The sequence below is a fragment of the Myiozetetes cayanensis genome, unplaced genomic scaffold, assembly GCF_022539395.1.
Source record: "Myiozetetes cayanensis isolate MyiCay16 unplaced genomic scaffold, myiCay2020 scf9, whole genome shotgun sequence".
Lineage (NCBI taxonomy): Eukaryota > Metazoa > Chordata > Aves > Passeriformes > Tyrannidae > Myiozetetes > Myiozetetes cayanensis.
In genome coordinates, this window is record NW_026088185.1 from 16,856,672 (window position 1) to 16,870,575 (window position 13,904).

Here is a 13,904-nt window from a genome sequence, read left to right on the forward strand (position 1 = left end):
GATATGGAGAGCACAGCCAGTGTGTTTTCCTGTTCTGATACCTCTTTAAAAGGAGAGGGGCTCTTCTTCACATGCTGCCAGTTTCTCATGCAGAATTTCAATTTATGCAAGGAAATACGTAGTAGATAGGTACCCAGTCTCTGTGATCCCAAATGGTTCACAATTAATAGTTCTTTTATTTTTTTCCTGCAGGAGTGTGCAACCTGGGAAATGTTATTGCAATTCCATTAACTTCAGGAAGTGTATTCTGGATGAATTGACCAGGCCTCCTATTCTATGAAAGCATCTCTCCTGCTGGTGACCAGGTACAGAACCTGTGGGATTTGCACCGAGAGGGATGGGAGTGGGTAGAAGTCATAGTGGGAGCAGCAGCACAGGGAAGCATCTCTGGCGTGTGGCTTTCCTGGCCTGTGAGAGTTGGAAGGTGTAGAGCCATCTCATGTCTTAGATTGCAGTGTGACAATACAGGAGTCATTCTTCTCCAGGGCACGATTAATGGCAGTAACAGTTTACTGGCATGCTCTGATGTGGCACACCTTTCCTAATGACAGAGTTAGGTGCCTTAGGTTGCATCAAATTTTGTGCCAAATCCACAAGCTTTTAACATGTGCAGCGGGTTGGTTTGTTGTTTTTTCTGTTTTCATTCCAGTAGCACGAGGCTAGCAGTGAAGGGATTTAACACTTGGCAAGTAGGTCAGGAGACCTGAGATATTATATGACCAAGAACTGTTGGTCATGACTTAGAGCAGATGGCATTACACTTGAAAACTGCACAGTGAAGCCTACAATGTTTATGGTGCGGTGCTAATGAACAGTAATAGTATGAAAAGTTTCACTGAAACATACAGTTAATGAGAAAGAAAGAAATAACAATAAGTTTACTTTTTTTTTCACTGAAGCAGAGTCTCCATCAGAAAGTATGTGCTGTAGGTAGGCTGCAACATGCTGACCTAGAGCTGGTGCAGTCCAGTAGATCAAGTATTACTTTCTATCTCAAGTGCCCTGTGTTGTAAGCCCCAACTGTGGCTTCTCTGTGATTAGTGGACCAGGTAGAAACTGATGCTGGGAGGGTCCCAGAGGTACTTGGGATTTTGGTTCTCTGTAGACGTGAGCACAAAACCATTCAGGGTTCCTCCTTGAGAAGGTCTACAGCTGGAGCCATGTGGGTTGATGCTCTGGTGTAGTTTCAGCAGTGCACTTGCTTTGGAAACCACTGTCTGAAGAAATCTGTGTGCCAGGCTTGGGAGATGTGAGAGGGAAGAGTTAACCCTAGGAACAGAAATGTTTCACTTCATTTGTGGATCCACAACTCTTACCAGGCATGGTGGACTGCTACTGGATGAGGATCGGTGCAAGGACTATTTTTTGAAGCGTTATTTCCACAGGACCAAAAAAGAGGGTACTACTGTGTAATCAGTAGTCAAATATACCTTTTTGGGCATTGTTGATAGGAAAGGATGGCCTGTTTAAAGGAGGGAGACATACAGATAAGGAAAAATATCAGTATTTTTAAATTGACATTTATATTTTATTTCAAATTAGTAAATTGGATGCTGCGAAAAAACTTACAATGCAATGCTGAGATAAAGATGGTGAATTATGTCATCCTTCACCTATTTCACATATGGTATGGGAGTATGGAACGTCCTATGAACGCAATAATGATGAGAGACAGCACAAATACAACCTGTGAAGAAAGACTGGAGGAAATATGATTGCTTAGCCTAAAGAGGAGAAGATCAAAGAGACATGTAAGCAGTTTTCAAAAAACCATGAAGAAGAAAGGAATAAATTCTTCTGAGCCTTAGTTGTAAATAGGATGAGAAATAATAAATGAAATCACAGCAGAGGAGGTCTAAATTAAGTACTGGGAAAAGCTTTACTAGCTGTCACACTAATGAGGTAGATGACTGAGGGATATTGCAGAGTTTCCATCAGTGGAGATTTTTAGAGAGAAAAGAGATAAATACCTGCCATAGTGACTCAGTGGAAGAGTAGATGCCTTCTTCCAGCCCTGCTGTCTTTTGTTCAGTATTTCAGTCTCCTTGTTGACATGACTCAGAATTTTCTGGTTATTGATGAAAGCTGAATAGTCATTGCCTTTAAAATTAATATTTCCATATGTACAGTACTGTATATTCCATGTTCCACTTTTCAGGAAGGGAAGGTAAAACTCTGTTCCTGAGTTTCCTGAGGAGATTTTGCTCCTGTAATTTGAGAGTGAACGGGTAAAATGAGTGCATTATACTCAGCACTGTGGTTAAGCATTGAGTTACTGTTAAGCAGCTGGCGCGAAACAACCAGGTCTGATCCTGGCATAAGAGGGAGACCTGAAAAGGCAGGACCTGCTGCTGTCTCTGGTGAACAGTTGTGGCAAACTACTCATTTTTAGCACAGATCTCAACTCTCTGTTACTAATGACAAACTTGAAATTCACGCTGGCTATGCAAAACCAGCTTGGTCTGCAGTGAACAGCATTTCCTAATGTCAAGTTCCAATGGATCAGGGCTCACCTAAAGAAGCGTTTGGCTGTGGAGTTCGTGCTTTGTTCACACAGCAGCCCTGGTGTGAAGCAGGGCTTTTTGGCTGTGTGGTGGTGCCTGGACTGGCACTCCCTCTAAACTGGCCTTCTGGGAGTCTGTCTGCTCGCAGGGGCCTTGGCAGATATAGAACAAAACAATGATCCTTTGCCGGTCATCAGGGCTGCAGTTTAAGAGAGAAAGTAGACTTCATGAGAGTAATAACGTCTTATGACCCAATAAATCAATACAAAGCTTCCTGGCAGCTGTGGGTTTGATCCAGATATTACAGCTCTCTGAGTTTGGAAAAAGTTTTCTTTCTATCTGGAAGCCTGTGGCCTCAGATTTGAAGTAACTCTTAACTCTCCATTTAATTACAAATTCTGGTTTTAAAAGCAGAGATGTTGGGAGTCATATTTCAGTCTGCCATATGCTAAACTTAGCCTTCAGATTTTCTGAAAATAAACCCAGTCTGGTTTTGCCCATGCAAGCTAACCAAATCATTCAGTCAGATCAGGGTTTTGGCTGTATTTACAGGATTTGGCAGATGTGATGCTAACTTTAGCTAGGGCTTAACAACTGTGAGAGCCACTCCTATTACAAATAAATTAAAGGGGAAATTGGTTGCCACCCTCCAATACCTACTGTTTCAGGGCACCTGCACTGAGCACTCCAGCCTGCTGTGACTAATTTGTTTTCTCCTCTGAGCTTCTGGTAGACTGGCATTAGCAAGGACAAATTTGAGCAGTCCTGTGGACGACTCTCCTGAGTAAGAGGACATGCTGAATGTTCTAAAGAGGAAATGCAGGTGTTGAATGATGGTATGTGGCTGCTTTTGGTTTTGTGGGTATGTTTTTTCGTAGCAGTGGTATGCCATACATACCTTTTTTTTTTTTTTTTTAGCTTGCACTACAACAAACTATTACTTTCTATGCAAAAAGCTGCATTTGGAATACTAGCAGGAGCTCAGCTAGACCTGCTGTCTTGAATGGAGGCAAATAACCTCCCAACCCAGCTGCTTCCTGGGCTCCCAGTGAGGTCCTGCACGGCCTGTGTGGCAGGCTGCCTCAGAGCTGCCAGCTAGCATAAAGGTGCAATGCTGGCTGGGCACCGCTTCCAAAAACCTGGCAAGAGCAGGAGCCGCTGTGGACCCCAGAGCAGCTGTCTGGGGCAGCTTGTCTCTCCTCAAGCAATGGCTTGTGGCTCCTGCCGAGTTCAGGCAAGATGTGGATTTGTCCCTCTTGGCATATTCACCTGCCTAGCACGTCCATCTGGGTCTGACCTACGCAATCAGCTAGAGATGACCTCATGTGGGATGTCACTACAGTGGCCTGGGCCCTGTGGTAGACCCAGGCCCTCCAGGGCTGGCACCCACATGGCACACTGCCTTTGACTACACTTGCTGCATGGAAACATTTGGTTGTCAAAGGTCCTAGAAAACAATTAGATATATAAATATTTAAAATAAAATGCCAATAACCAAATGGAACTGCTTGGTTTTTACTCACCATGACTTGGGCAAATGTTCTGGTTTAGTGTGTGTTGACTCAACCAGCTTCACAAGTAGAAAGTGGAAGGGTGCTGTATGTTTCCAGCTGGAATTGCTGCAGTAGGCAGTGCAGCTGTGCTGTTTTCCTTCTCAGGAAGGCAGCACAGGACATGTCTCCCCTTCATTTAGGGGAAGATTGACTAGTTCTTGTCCTAAGCTGTGAAAGACTTTGCCCTATTTTTTTGGCAGAATCCATTAATAATCATTCTTTCCACCTTCTCTTCTTAAGTACTTGCCATGTGCAGCTGTAAAAAGTTGTTTCCAAAGAGAAATAAATTGCAGCAAAAACTTCTGTAATCGGAGATGCAGAGGAAAGCAGAAGGGCGTTTTCCATTTGGTGTCCTTGGTTGCTTTTTGTTTGATTTGTGCCATACTTTAAACTAGAGCCCTCTACAGGACTATGGGCCTCCTAGCTTGTCTGCATCTAGGTCCTTCCAGTCTTAGCTCTAGTAGCATTGTCCCTCCTGGGACCAGGGATAATCAGGGCATCAAGAGTAAGTAAGAGATCCCTATGCTGGGTTGGCAGCACCATGTCGATACCTTAAGGAAGCATAAGAAAACATAAGCATCTAGCAGTTGGATTTAGATGCCTAAGTTGGAAAATTTAATTTGGAGATCAAAGTTATTGGTTGTAGTTACACTTTTATTGAAAATATGTTCTAATTAATACCATCAGTTTATCAAAACCTAGCAAAATCTTTTTTCCCCCCTGAGATCAAAGGGGGAATTGGTACAAAATTTAAATTTTATAAATTAGAAAATTCTAAAGGGAGCTTTTAAAAGAAATTTAGAATACTTGAAGTGGAATATAGGATCTCCTGAAATTTGGACTTCCAACAACAGAATGTTTAATTCTTGATTAAGGTAGAAATCTCTTATGTCTCAAACTCTTTCAGGCCATAAAATTAATTTCCCATTCTATTTTTTTTCCCCAAATCCCATATTATTAAACCCACACAAATTTTTGTTCTACTCCGGGTAGATCAGGGAATCTAGATTCTGTCTTTCTCATAACATTAGAATTGCTTTGAGTTTGAAAGAACCACAGGCTGATGCAAAACAGAACTTGGACCTTGCCATCTATTAGATAACTGCCAAAACAAGTAGATAAGTGTATTTCATAAATGAAGTCTTCAGAAGCTATCTTTACCTGTAGGGCTTTCAGCTGGACAATGAAAACCTTTGATTAGGTGCAGACAACTTAACTGGGTGCCCTTACTGTGTTTCAATTGGCATCATCTGCTGGTCACAGTATCAGTGCTTGAGTCTTCAGCTAAAGGCCCAGGTATATAATCTGAATGCTCTGATGCAATTTTATCTCACCTATATTTCATAAATATTATATTGCATAAATATCAAGTCCTGCTGCAAAAGTAGATTAAGTGATTTATATAAAAATATCTTTACAAAACTGTTTTGAGTTGAATTTTTATTGTAGCTCTACTCTAGTAAATGAAACAAAGTATAATTGTGATTGGTCAATACTCTGATCTCTGCTTGGCTTCTAATAGTATAAATACGAAGAATATTATATTGCCTGGATTTTGCTCTTTGCATTTTGGCAGCTTATTTATTAAATAATTGAAACATCTCTTAGCTGTACCTTTCTTTTCCAAGTGACTTTTGACATTTTTTCTTGCCAAAAGGCAGTGTTGGAAATACTTAACAGAAAAATTCATCCTTGTGTTACTCAGGATGTTTTCCAGATTGGACCAAATGGAAATTGCCGGTGATAGGAACAGCACATGAGTATTGCCGGTGATTTGCACACATACAAACTCAGATGCTGAAGGCCAAGGTGTCTCCTATTACATGTGGAGAAGTATTCAGTGCACTGTGGGTTAGATTTTGAACGCTTTGCAAAGAGCCAAACTAAATGGAAACAGAGGAAGAGGAATTTCAGGTTTGTCCTTCCACTGCTCCAGCTGTAAATGGGAGTCTGAGGCAGCAGCCACCAGGGCGTCAGGCTCCTTGCCTGGGGATGTCTCTAAACACCAGTCCACCAGTTCCTCTGGCTTTCTGTACATATTTCCATTAGGTAGCAGTTTGTTTTGTCCAGTGACTGCTGTTGGAGGCAGGGAAGTTCTGGTCAGCTCAGAATAAGGCATGTGATGGATTCAGTAGTTCAGTATTGCAGAAGGAAAAGACAATTCTTTTTCTTCCCTGCTGGCAGTCTGCTTTAGCCCTAGAGCTTCCACTGGCAGCCCTCATTCATTTATCATATAGATTCCTATTATAACTTTTGGATTATATGTTTCTCCGGTAGAAAACTTCTCAGGTCTGGAGTGAAGCCAGAGCAGTTCCTATCAGCTAAGGACAGCTGATATTTTATTGGGGTGTTTTTTTTTTTACTTCTATTAAAAAATTAGAATTTTAAAATTAAGCTTTTCTTGCTGTAGTAATAAAAGTGATGGCTCTGACACAGTTAACATGGGTATGTTATAAAATCTATGGTTTTTAAAATAGAGAAAAAGATCAGATTTAGTAGATTTTATGTATGATACAAAGAACCATACAATATAGAGATAATGGCAACTTTTAGTCTACTTTACTCAGTGGTTACTTAATGGTTATCTGGACTGTTAGTTTTGTAAAAGCCATCTAAAGATAGTTTTTGAGTTGCCTTATTGGACAATTTTTAGAATAAATAATGTATTGCTTCCTTTATGTATATCTCTGAAGTAAGTTGCAGGAGAAGTTTCCTGCTGGATTCCAACCAGGCAAATAATCTGGTGGTGCAGGAACATAACATTTTGGATTTGTTTTTAATATGGATTAGAACAAGACATCATTTGCTAGTACTGCCAGGATATTAGATGATCGTGTAATTTCACGTGTGCAGTATTGTGTTTTCAGTAAAATTGCTTTTCTTTGTTGTTTTTAAACAAATCCATTTCAAGCCAAAATATGTATGGTAAGATATATAAGATAAAAATTAATCTCTTATCCTTAACTGTGGGTTTGGGTTGTGTTTTTTAATTGCTTTGGATGCAGTTTCTAAAGTTTTGTAGACCCTTTAGAACAGATGATTAACTTTTGGCCATGGTATCTGAGTAGTTTGGGGTGAGCTAAGGTTGGCTCCAATGTGAAGAGGAGATTGAAGTCCCAGAGTTTGGGGAGGGGTTGTTTACTCAAGGAAACACTGTCTTTGTTTCAGATTACTTTTTACCTCCTCTTTTCCCTCCCACTTATTATTTCCATCCTGATTTTAAAGTCTCTTCCACAGGTTTGTTTTTATATTACTGAGAACCTTTAAAAATAATTACTGAAACCATAGCAGCCCATCTGAAAGCTTTCTGAGACACAGTATGAGCTACAGAGCAGGCCAAACCTCAGTGGGCAGAAGCTCTCTTCCAAGCTGGCAAGAAAGATGCTGTGAGTTTCTTTGAGTGCTTGTGCAAATGGTCACTTCATCGTCCAACTGCCTGTGAGTGCAGATGCCCAGTGTCACATACATTGGTGTTTTGGGGGATTGAAAGCGATACTAATTTTTAATTACTGTAAGCTACTCATATAAAATTTGTAAGAGAGTTTAATTTTGTAGCTGCTTTCAGGAAAGGGGATCTATGATAAAATACCAAATCGTAGTAAATACTTAAAATTCCTAGGTGTGCAAAGTAATGGTGTATCTTGTGTATTTATACCTCAGGTTTATTTATACCTCAGAAAACTGAAAATTTTCAATTGCTTTATTTGCAAACTTGGATTAATTCCTTTGGGAATATGAATTGTAAAAAAGTAACTGTTTTGTAGCAGCCCAGCCGAGTTTACAAAGAACTTAACTTTTGCTGGCCATGTTACTGAAATAAGTATTTAAAGGGCAGAGCAAATGCTGTTTTATAGCTTTTTGGACTGGAGGTCAGAGAAGGTTTCAGGACACAGGGGATACAAGTCATATGCAGAATGAGTCCTCATTTAGTATCTAGTCAGTTTGTAAGATGTGACGTGAGTTTCTGTTCAGTTTGTGGTCTGTGAGCAGGGCACAGAGGGTAATTTACAGGGAGTTTTTCAATAGGTCATGGTCCTTTGAGATAGATGAAAGTACATATTGCTGGATGCTCTCCCCAGGTTTATGAAGCAAGATGCCAGCAGTGCTGAACACAAGTGATGGCATCACTGTGCAGACTGTGGCTGTGGTCCTTGCTCCACCAGCCTTCGGCATCCAAAGGATGGTGGTGTGGGAGCCAAGGCCAGCCTTGCTTGCTGACTGTGACACTTCTCAAATTCATTACTTGTGTGTAAATAGGATTCAGTGCCTCACAAATGATCTGGTTTAATGACTAACCTCGAGCTACAGTGCAAATCCCTGTACAGCAGAGATCATCAAGGGATTTCATGGGATGCACTCTTCTTAATCTCTAAGTCAGATCTCAGATAATTCAAATGCTTTCAGCAAAGTCAGAAGGCACAGTGGGTCTCATCTAGCCTCCTATGAAAACTGTTCTGAGTCTTTCCATGAACTCTACTGAGAGTAAAATCAGACTCTCTGTTTCTACCCCGTTTAGTGGAGGTTTGTAGTCTCAGCACTTTGCAGTCTCAAATCATTCAAAATAACTTTCAGAATGGAAAATTAAATTTTTTCTTTTTAATTAAAATCTTTACAGAACTGGTTGCCTGTTGCTCACAAAACTTATTTATGGGGCTTGCTGCACTGAACCAAGGCTTTTATGGACAGTAACGTGGCTCTGAGGTGGTGTTTATTTTTCTCCACTGTCTTTGGCAAAGCAAGCTACCTTACATTATGCAGATCTGGGGCTGGGTTTTGTTTTGTTTTTACCACAGTCTGGGCAGATCAGTCTTAGATTGCTCTTCTAATGACAGGTATTCAAGTTACTCTAATTTATGTCAGCACCTGGGCTGTAAAAACTAATGTACTCTTGCTTGTGTACGTGTCTTTCCCTGCTGACTGCTCAGGCCTCTTACCTTTTTGTTTGGGCTTTTGATGTGAAACCTGAACTAATCTCTGTACACTGTAGGTTTTCAACATTTTTATAGGAATATCACAATATTTATAAGAGACAGAGATTGGAAAACTGTTTTAAATTCATTCCACATGTCTGGCCCTTACATGCCTCAGATTTCCCTTCTAGAGGCGGTTGCTATTTTAATATTTTAATATGCTGCCTTTGGTAGACTAGTCACAGTTTGCTGCATGGTTAGTAAGACTTAGTTGATTGTGCTGAAGAAAATGCTTTATGTTAAAAAAGCCTATTTGAATGCTGAAGCCAATTCAATTCTAAACCTATATGTACTGAGAAGTAAAATAATCTCACAGTGTCAGAGATTCTTGATCCTTTTCTGTAAGTATTCATTATAGCAAAATGTTTTCAACTATAGCTTCATGTAATCCTGTTGGTAAGACAAAGGTGAAAGAAGATGCATCTTTCAGCAATGGCATTATGCAGGTCACAACATTATGAATTTAGTGCCCAGGGCATGGAGATGATGTGCTGTGGGGTGTCTCAGAGCTCCCACGACGTAACCTGTGGCTCCAAACAGTCTCTTTTCATCCCAGCCTCAGGATTTGCACAGAGAAGCCCCTCTTCTTATAATTACTGATGCAAAGGGGACTGCAGGATACCCACTATGGGCAGCAGAAGTCCACCAGCAAAATCCCAGGACTTGCTCTCCATATTTGATTCCTTTTTTGACTTCCTTCCAAGCTGAAAGTTGCAACAGCTCAAGTGTCAAAAAAAAAAAAAAAAATCAGACTAGTATCTGGTGCTTTTGACCTGTTATGCCACAAAACATTGGAGAAAAGGGAAAAAATCCTCCAGATTTCTGTCAATTTGATTCAAATAGCAGAATTGCTTTCATGTTACACAAAGCAAACAACTGATCAGAGCTGCAACACCCTAAAAATGAAAGTGGATTAGTAGGTGGAAAGGCAAAAGGCTGGTATGATAGTGGAAACAAAAGTTTTTTTCCCATAGTAACAAGCTGGGCATTCCAAGGGCCAGGCTATGCCTTTCCACCTCTGGGTCACCAGGTGTGGGCTGTGGGAAACATCCCTTCCTGCCTCTCTCTGTGGGCTGCCTGCCACTGCCAGGCCATGAATGACCCCGTCCAGTGAGAGAGATGAGCAGTGCTGTGTTGAGAGGATAAGCTGGTAGAAAAAGTCCTGTTCTTAATGACTTCTTCTAACTTAATGCAATTATTTTTGTTCTGATTAGGGCTGTTAGGACTGAATAAGCTGGAGGCAATACTCAGAAATCCTTAATTTCAGAATTAGCCTGTTGACCCTACCAACAGCTCCTAGAGCTTAAAAGGGCTCAGGTTTTGGGGAGAAAGCTATGAAGTGCTGAACAGCCACATGACACTGAGTGATCACTACTACAGCAATGAGACACTGGAAAAAGCAGCCCCATTGGAGAAAAGCTCTTGGGCTACGTGTTAGGAACAGTATTTTGTGAACACAAAATGTTCACAAGGACTAACAGAGAAGGGAATAAGCTGGAGAGAGACATCGGGTCCTTATTGTCCAAAGTATGTTGTCCCTGTGGCCTCTTCACAGCACCAGGAGTCAAGTGTCCCTTTCTTTAGGTCTGCATGCTGAGGTTGCCTCCAGCCTGGGTGAATCCTTGTTGGCTGTGTTGGGCAGTGTGCCTGGGATAACACAGCCTCCTGTGTTGTTTCAAACACTTGGCTTGACCAGAGGCTGCCGTGGATGGTGGAGTGTTGCAGACAACTCTACTCTGGACAGCTGAAGAAGAGCTCAGGCACAAACAGCTCAGTCCTTAACCATCACTTCTGTCTGGGAAAGAGGGTGAAGCCTTTTGCCATAGGGCTTTTTGCAGAGTGGTTGGTCCCGGGAAGGGCTCTTCATTTTTTGACATGAAGGTGGGGGGTGTTGGGAGAGCTGTAGGACGTTGCACTGTCTCACCCGAGGACTGTAGATTTTTCTGCTGGGTTTGTCCCTGGCCTCCTGCTGAGGAATGACTCACATGTGCCTGTTTTAGAACATTGTGGAGATTCCCTCCTGTGGTGCCCAGTGCAGGGGCTTTGCTCCAAGTGTCCTTTGTAGGGCTGAGGTCCTGCTCCCCAGGGCTGGGTTGTTGTGGCAGGGGATGTGAGATGACTCTTGGAGTCTGAGCAGACAGGAGTATGTTTCTACATCTCTTCTGAAAGCGCTGGCTGAAAGAAATTATAGGACTAGGGATTGGATGGAAGCAATTTCTGTTTTCAGTGAGTCAGATACTTTCTGCTATAGTGTATTTGCTCTTATGTTATCAGCTTTTCTCAAGTCAACATCCAAACACTTAAACTGACCAAAAACTTTGCTGTTTCTTCCAAAAAGGGACTATACTGGTGACTAGGGGAAGTCCTCCAAAGCTAGCCATTGCATATGATCTGCTGCATATCTTGAAAAACATGTCACTGACAAGAAAAATATTTTTAAAATACTTGGATTAAAACAACATTCTGACACCATAGTGGCCTATTTCTTAGCTGTAACTTTCCATGGATGCAGCACCACTGGATTTTCATATAAGTCTTGATTGCATCTGACAGATGAGGTTTGCTGGTTGCAGCTTGCCATGGGCCAGAGGTGCATCTGGCTATTACTGCTTGGCACCCAACAATCATGTGCTCACTCAGTGGTCTGTTGGCTCACTTGTCGCTGATACCCCACAGTAACCTGCTTTGTTACTGTATTCCTATGATGGTAAGAAGTAGATTGAAAGTGTTCAAGGGGTTTCAGGTCTCTGGGGAATTGCCCAGTGTGAGATGAAGACAGTGCTGCCTGGAGGATCACTGCTCTTCGTCAGATGCTCTGGGATGTGGGAGGTGAGCATGAGGGGTGTGGAGAAAGGTCGAGATTCTGTAGGGTTGACAGAGCACAGGTGCCTGGGATAAGATGCACAGAGATGTGAAAGCACCTCCCAGCATCCTCACACTTCTCCTAACTAGTCATGTCCTTTGTTTCCTGTTGTTGCTATTTATCTTTACTGCTCATCACTAACTGCCCAGCACCTTCACATAGCTCAGCTGTGCTGTTGTAAGAGGTGAAAGAACTCTGCAATTTATTAAAAAGGGTATGTCCAAAACGAAACAAGAAATATATCATCCCTCTGCAGCCTCAGTAGGGCTGAAAAAAATGCTCACTGTAATAATGGCTTGACATCTGTTTCTTCCCCAAGAACTACCCCATGCACTTCTGCCAGAGGCCTCCAGGCTCTTGCTTTCCTCTTCTTTTTGATCCCTACCTGCAGCAGGATGGTGTTGCATCCCCCACATCAGTCACTGCTGAGTTTGTAAAGGTGCATTTCCCTGTGGGAGATCCTCCTGTGTGTCATTCAGCTTGGGCCAAATCCTGTTTTGGGGCCACATAGACCTCATCCACTTTATACACCTGATTGTGAATAAAGCCTATCATCCATCACCCCTCTGATGGTAGTTTGTGGAAAGAGACAGGAAGCTCTGCCTCGGGGTCTAGGCAAGAGCTCTCCATCACTGGTGCGCCTCCTCTGCCTTGGAATTTTGTGTAAGGGTTGGCATTTCAGTCTAGTGGAAAGTAATACTCAAACCACTCATTTCAGGTACTGCAGAGGGTTTCTTTGAAACACGAAAAGTCCCCAATAAAGTAGGCTTCCTCTCTCTGGCAGCGGCAGCTCCCCAGAATTTCCCTGGGTCTCAGATATCCAAAGTAACTTCTCCTCTGTGGGCCTCCCTTCTGGCTGTCCAGTTCTCTGTAAGTGGTTTTAAGGGTGAAAAGTTTTGCTACCACAGCTTCCTCCAGACAGGAGAGGACAGTCTGCATTCTCACACCCTTTTAATGTCCTTTCTCAGGCCACAAAGCCTGGTTATCCCTGCATCAGGATTGTAGTTTTACTCAGAAAACATCCTTAAAAGACCAGTCACTGGTGTTAAAGGATCTAAAAATACTGATAGTAACATTTTAAGTGTCACTTTTCTTCCTCCAGACCTCCTCAGATTCAAAAGGTTTATCCCAGTTAGGAGAATGAAAATCAAGGCTCTCCCAGTGGATATAGGGTTCTTATACAGCAGTTCCTTGGGTCTCAAAACTAGTATCAGGTTACTTGAGTGTCTGAAAGGCTTTTCACTCTTCTAGTAAGTGATTGAGGCCAGAGAGTCTCCTAAATAGTCTTTTTTTTCCACTTTATAAGGGAGTTCCTCTTCAGTATATTCCAGTAGCTTCATGCTCTACTGAATTCAGTTTAGGGCCCTTGCTGAACTTTTTAGGGGCTTAAAACCATCTATCTGTGTATTTATATATGGGTTGCTCTATATTTAGACACATTAATAAAAAGAGAAGAAGTACGTGACTTTTTCAGATGAGATTTGCCAGCATGGTATTGCATGGGAGGAGCATCTTCAGCAACCTCTGAAGTTCTTTCACACCATGCCATACTCCAGCACACTCCTAGTGCAGGCAGCCCCTCTGGCCTTGGGAGAATACGGTGGTGGAATGTGGGACATACAGACTTACTAATGACTTGGGTCTGCCCAGGAAAGTGGGAGCAGGGTAGCTCAAATTTCATGACCTCCCTGTAACATTTTTTTATCACAAAGCTTTAATAGTTTTGTACTCTGTTAAAAAATGACTCATGAAGAAATATTGTGATCTGTATAAAACTGATTTTAAGTGGTTTTCCAGCTACTTTGTAATGTGTTTACAGTTAGTTGTCCTTTTTGTTTTGAGAGCTACCTTACTAAAGTACGTGGTAACATAGCCCAATTGCCTCAAATTCATATTTTTTTTTTAAAAATTTGCTTTTTTCATTAGGAGAGAGTAATTCATTTTGAAAGAAACAAATCAGCACTAGTTTGGAAGTTGAGTCCTTTGCATAGAGGAGCAATCAGCATTTTAATTG

General features: G+C 41.8%; 1 protein-coding gene across 1 annotated transcript in view; it reads left to right on the forward strand.

The window, feature by feature from the left end:
• The window catches only part of WIPF1 (WAS/WASL interacting protein family member 1), a 56,205-nt gene that overhangs the window by 20,473 nt on the left and 21,828 nt on the right, over positions 1-13,904 (forward strand). The window contains 1 exon segment of the mRNA XM_050340015.1: positions 193-305. The gene's annotated coding sequence lies outside the window, so the exon portion shown is untranslated.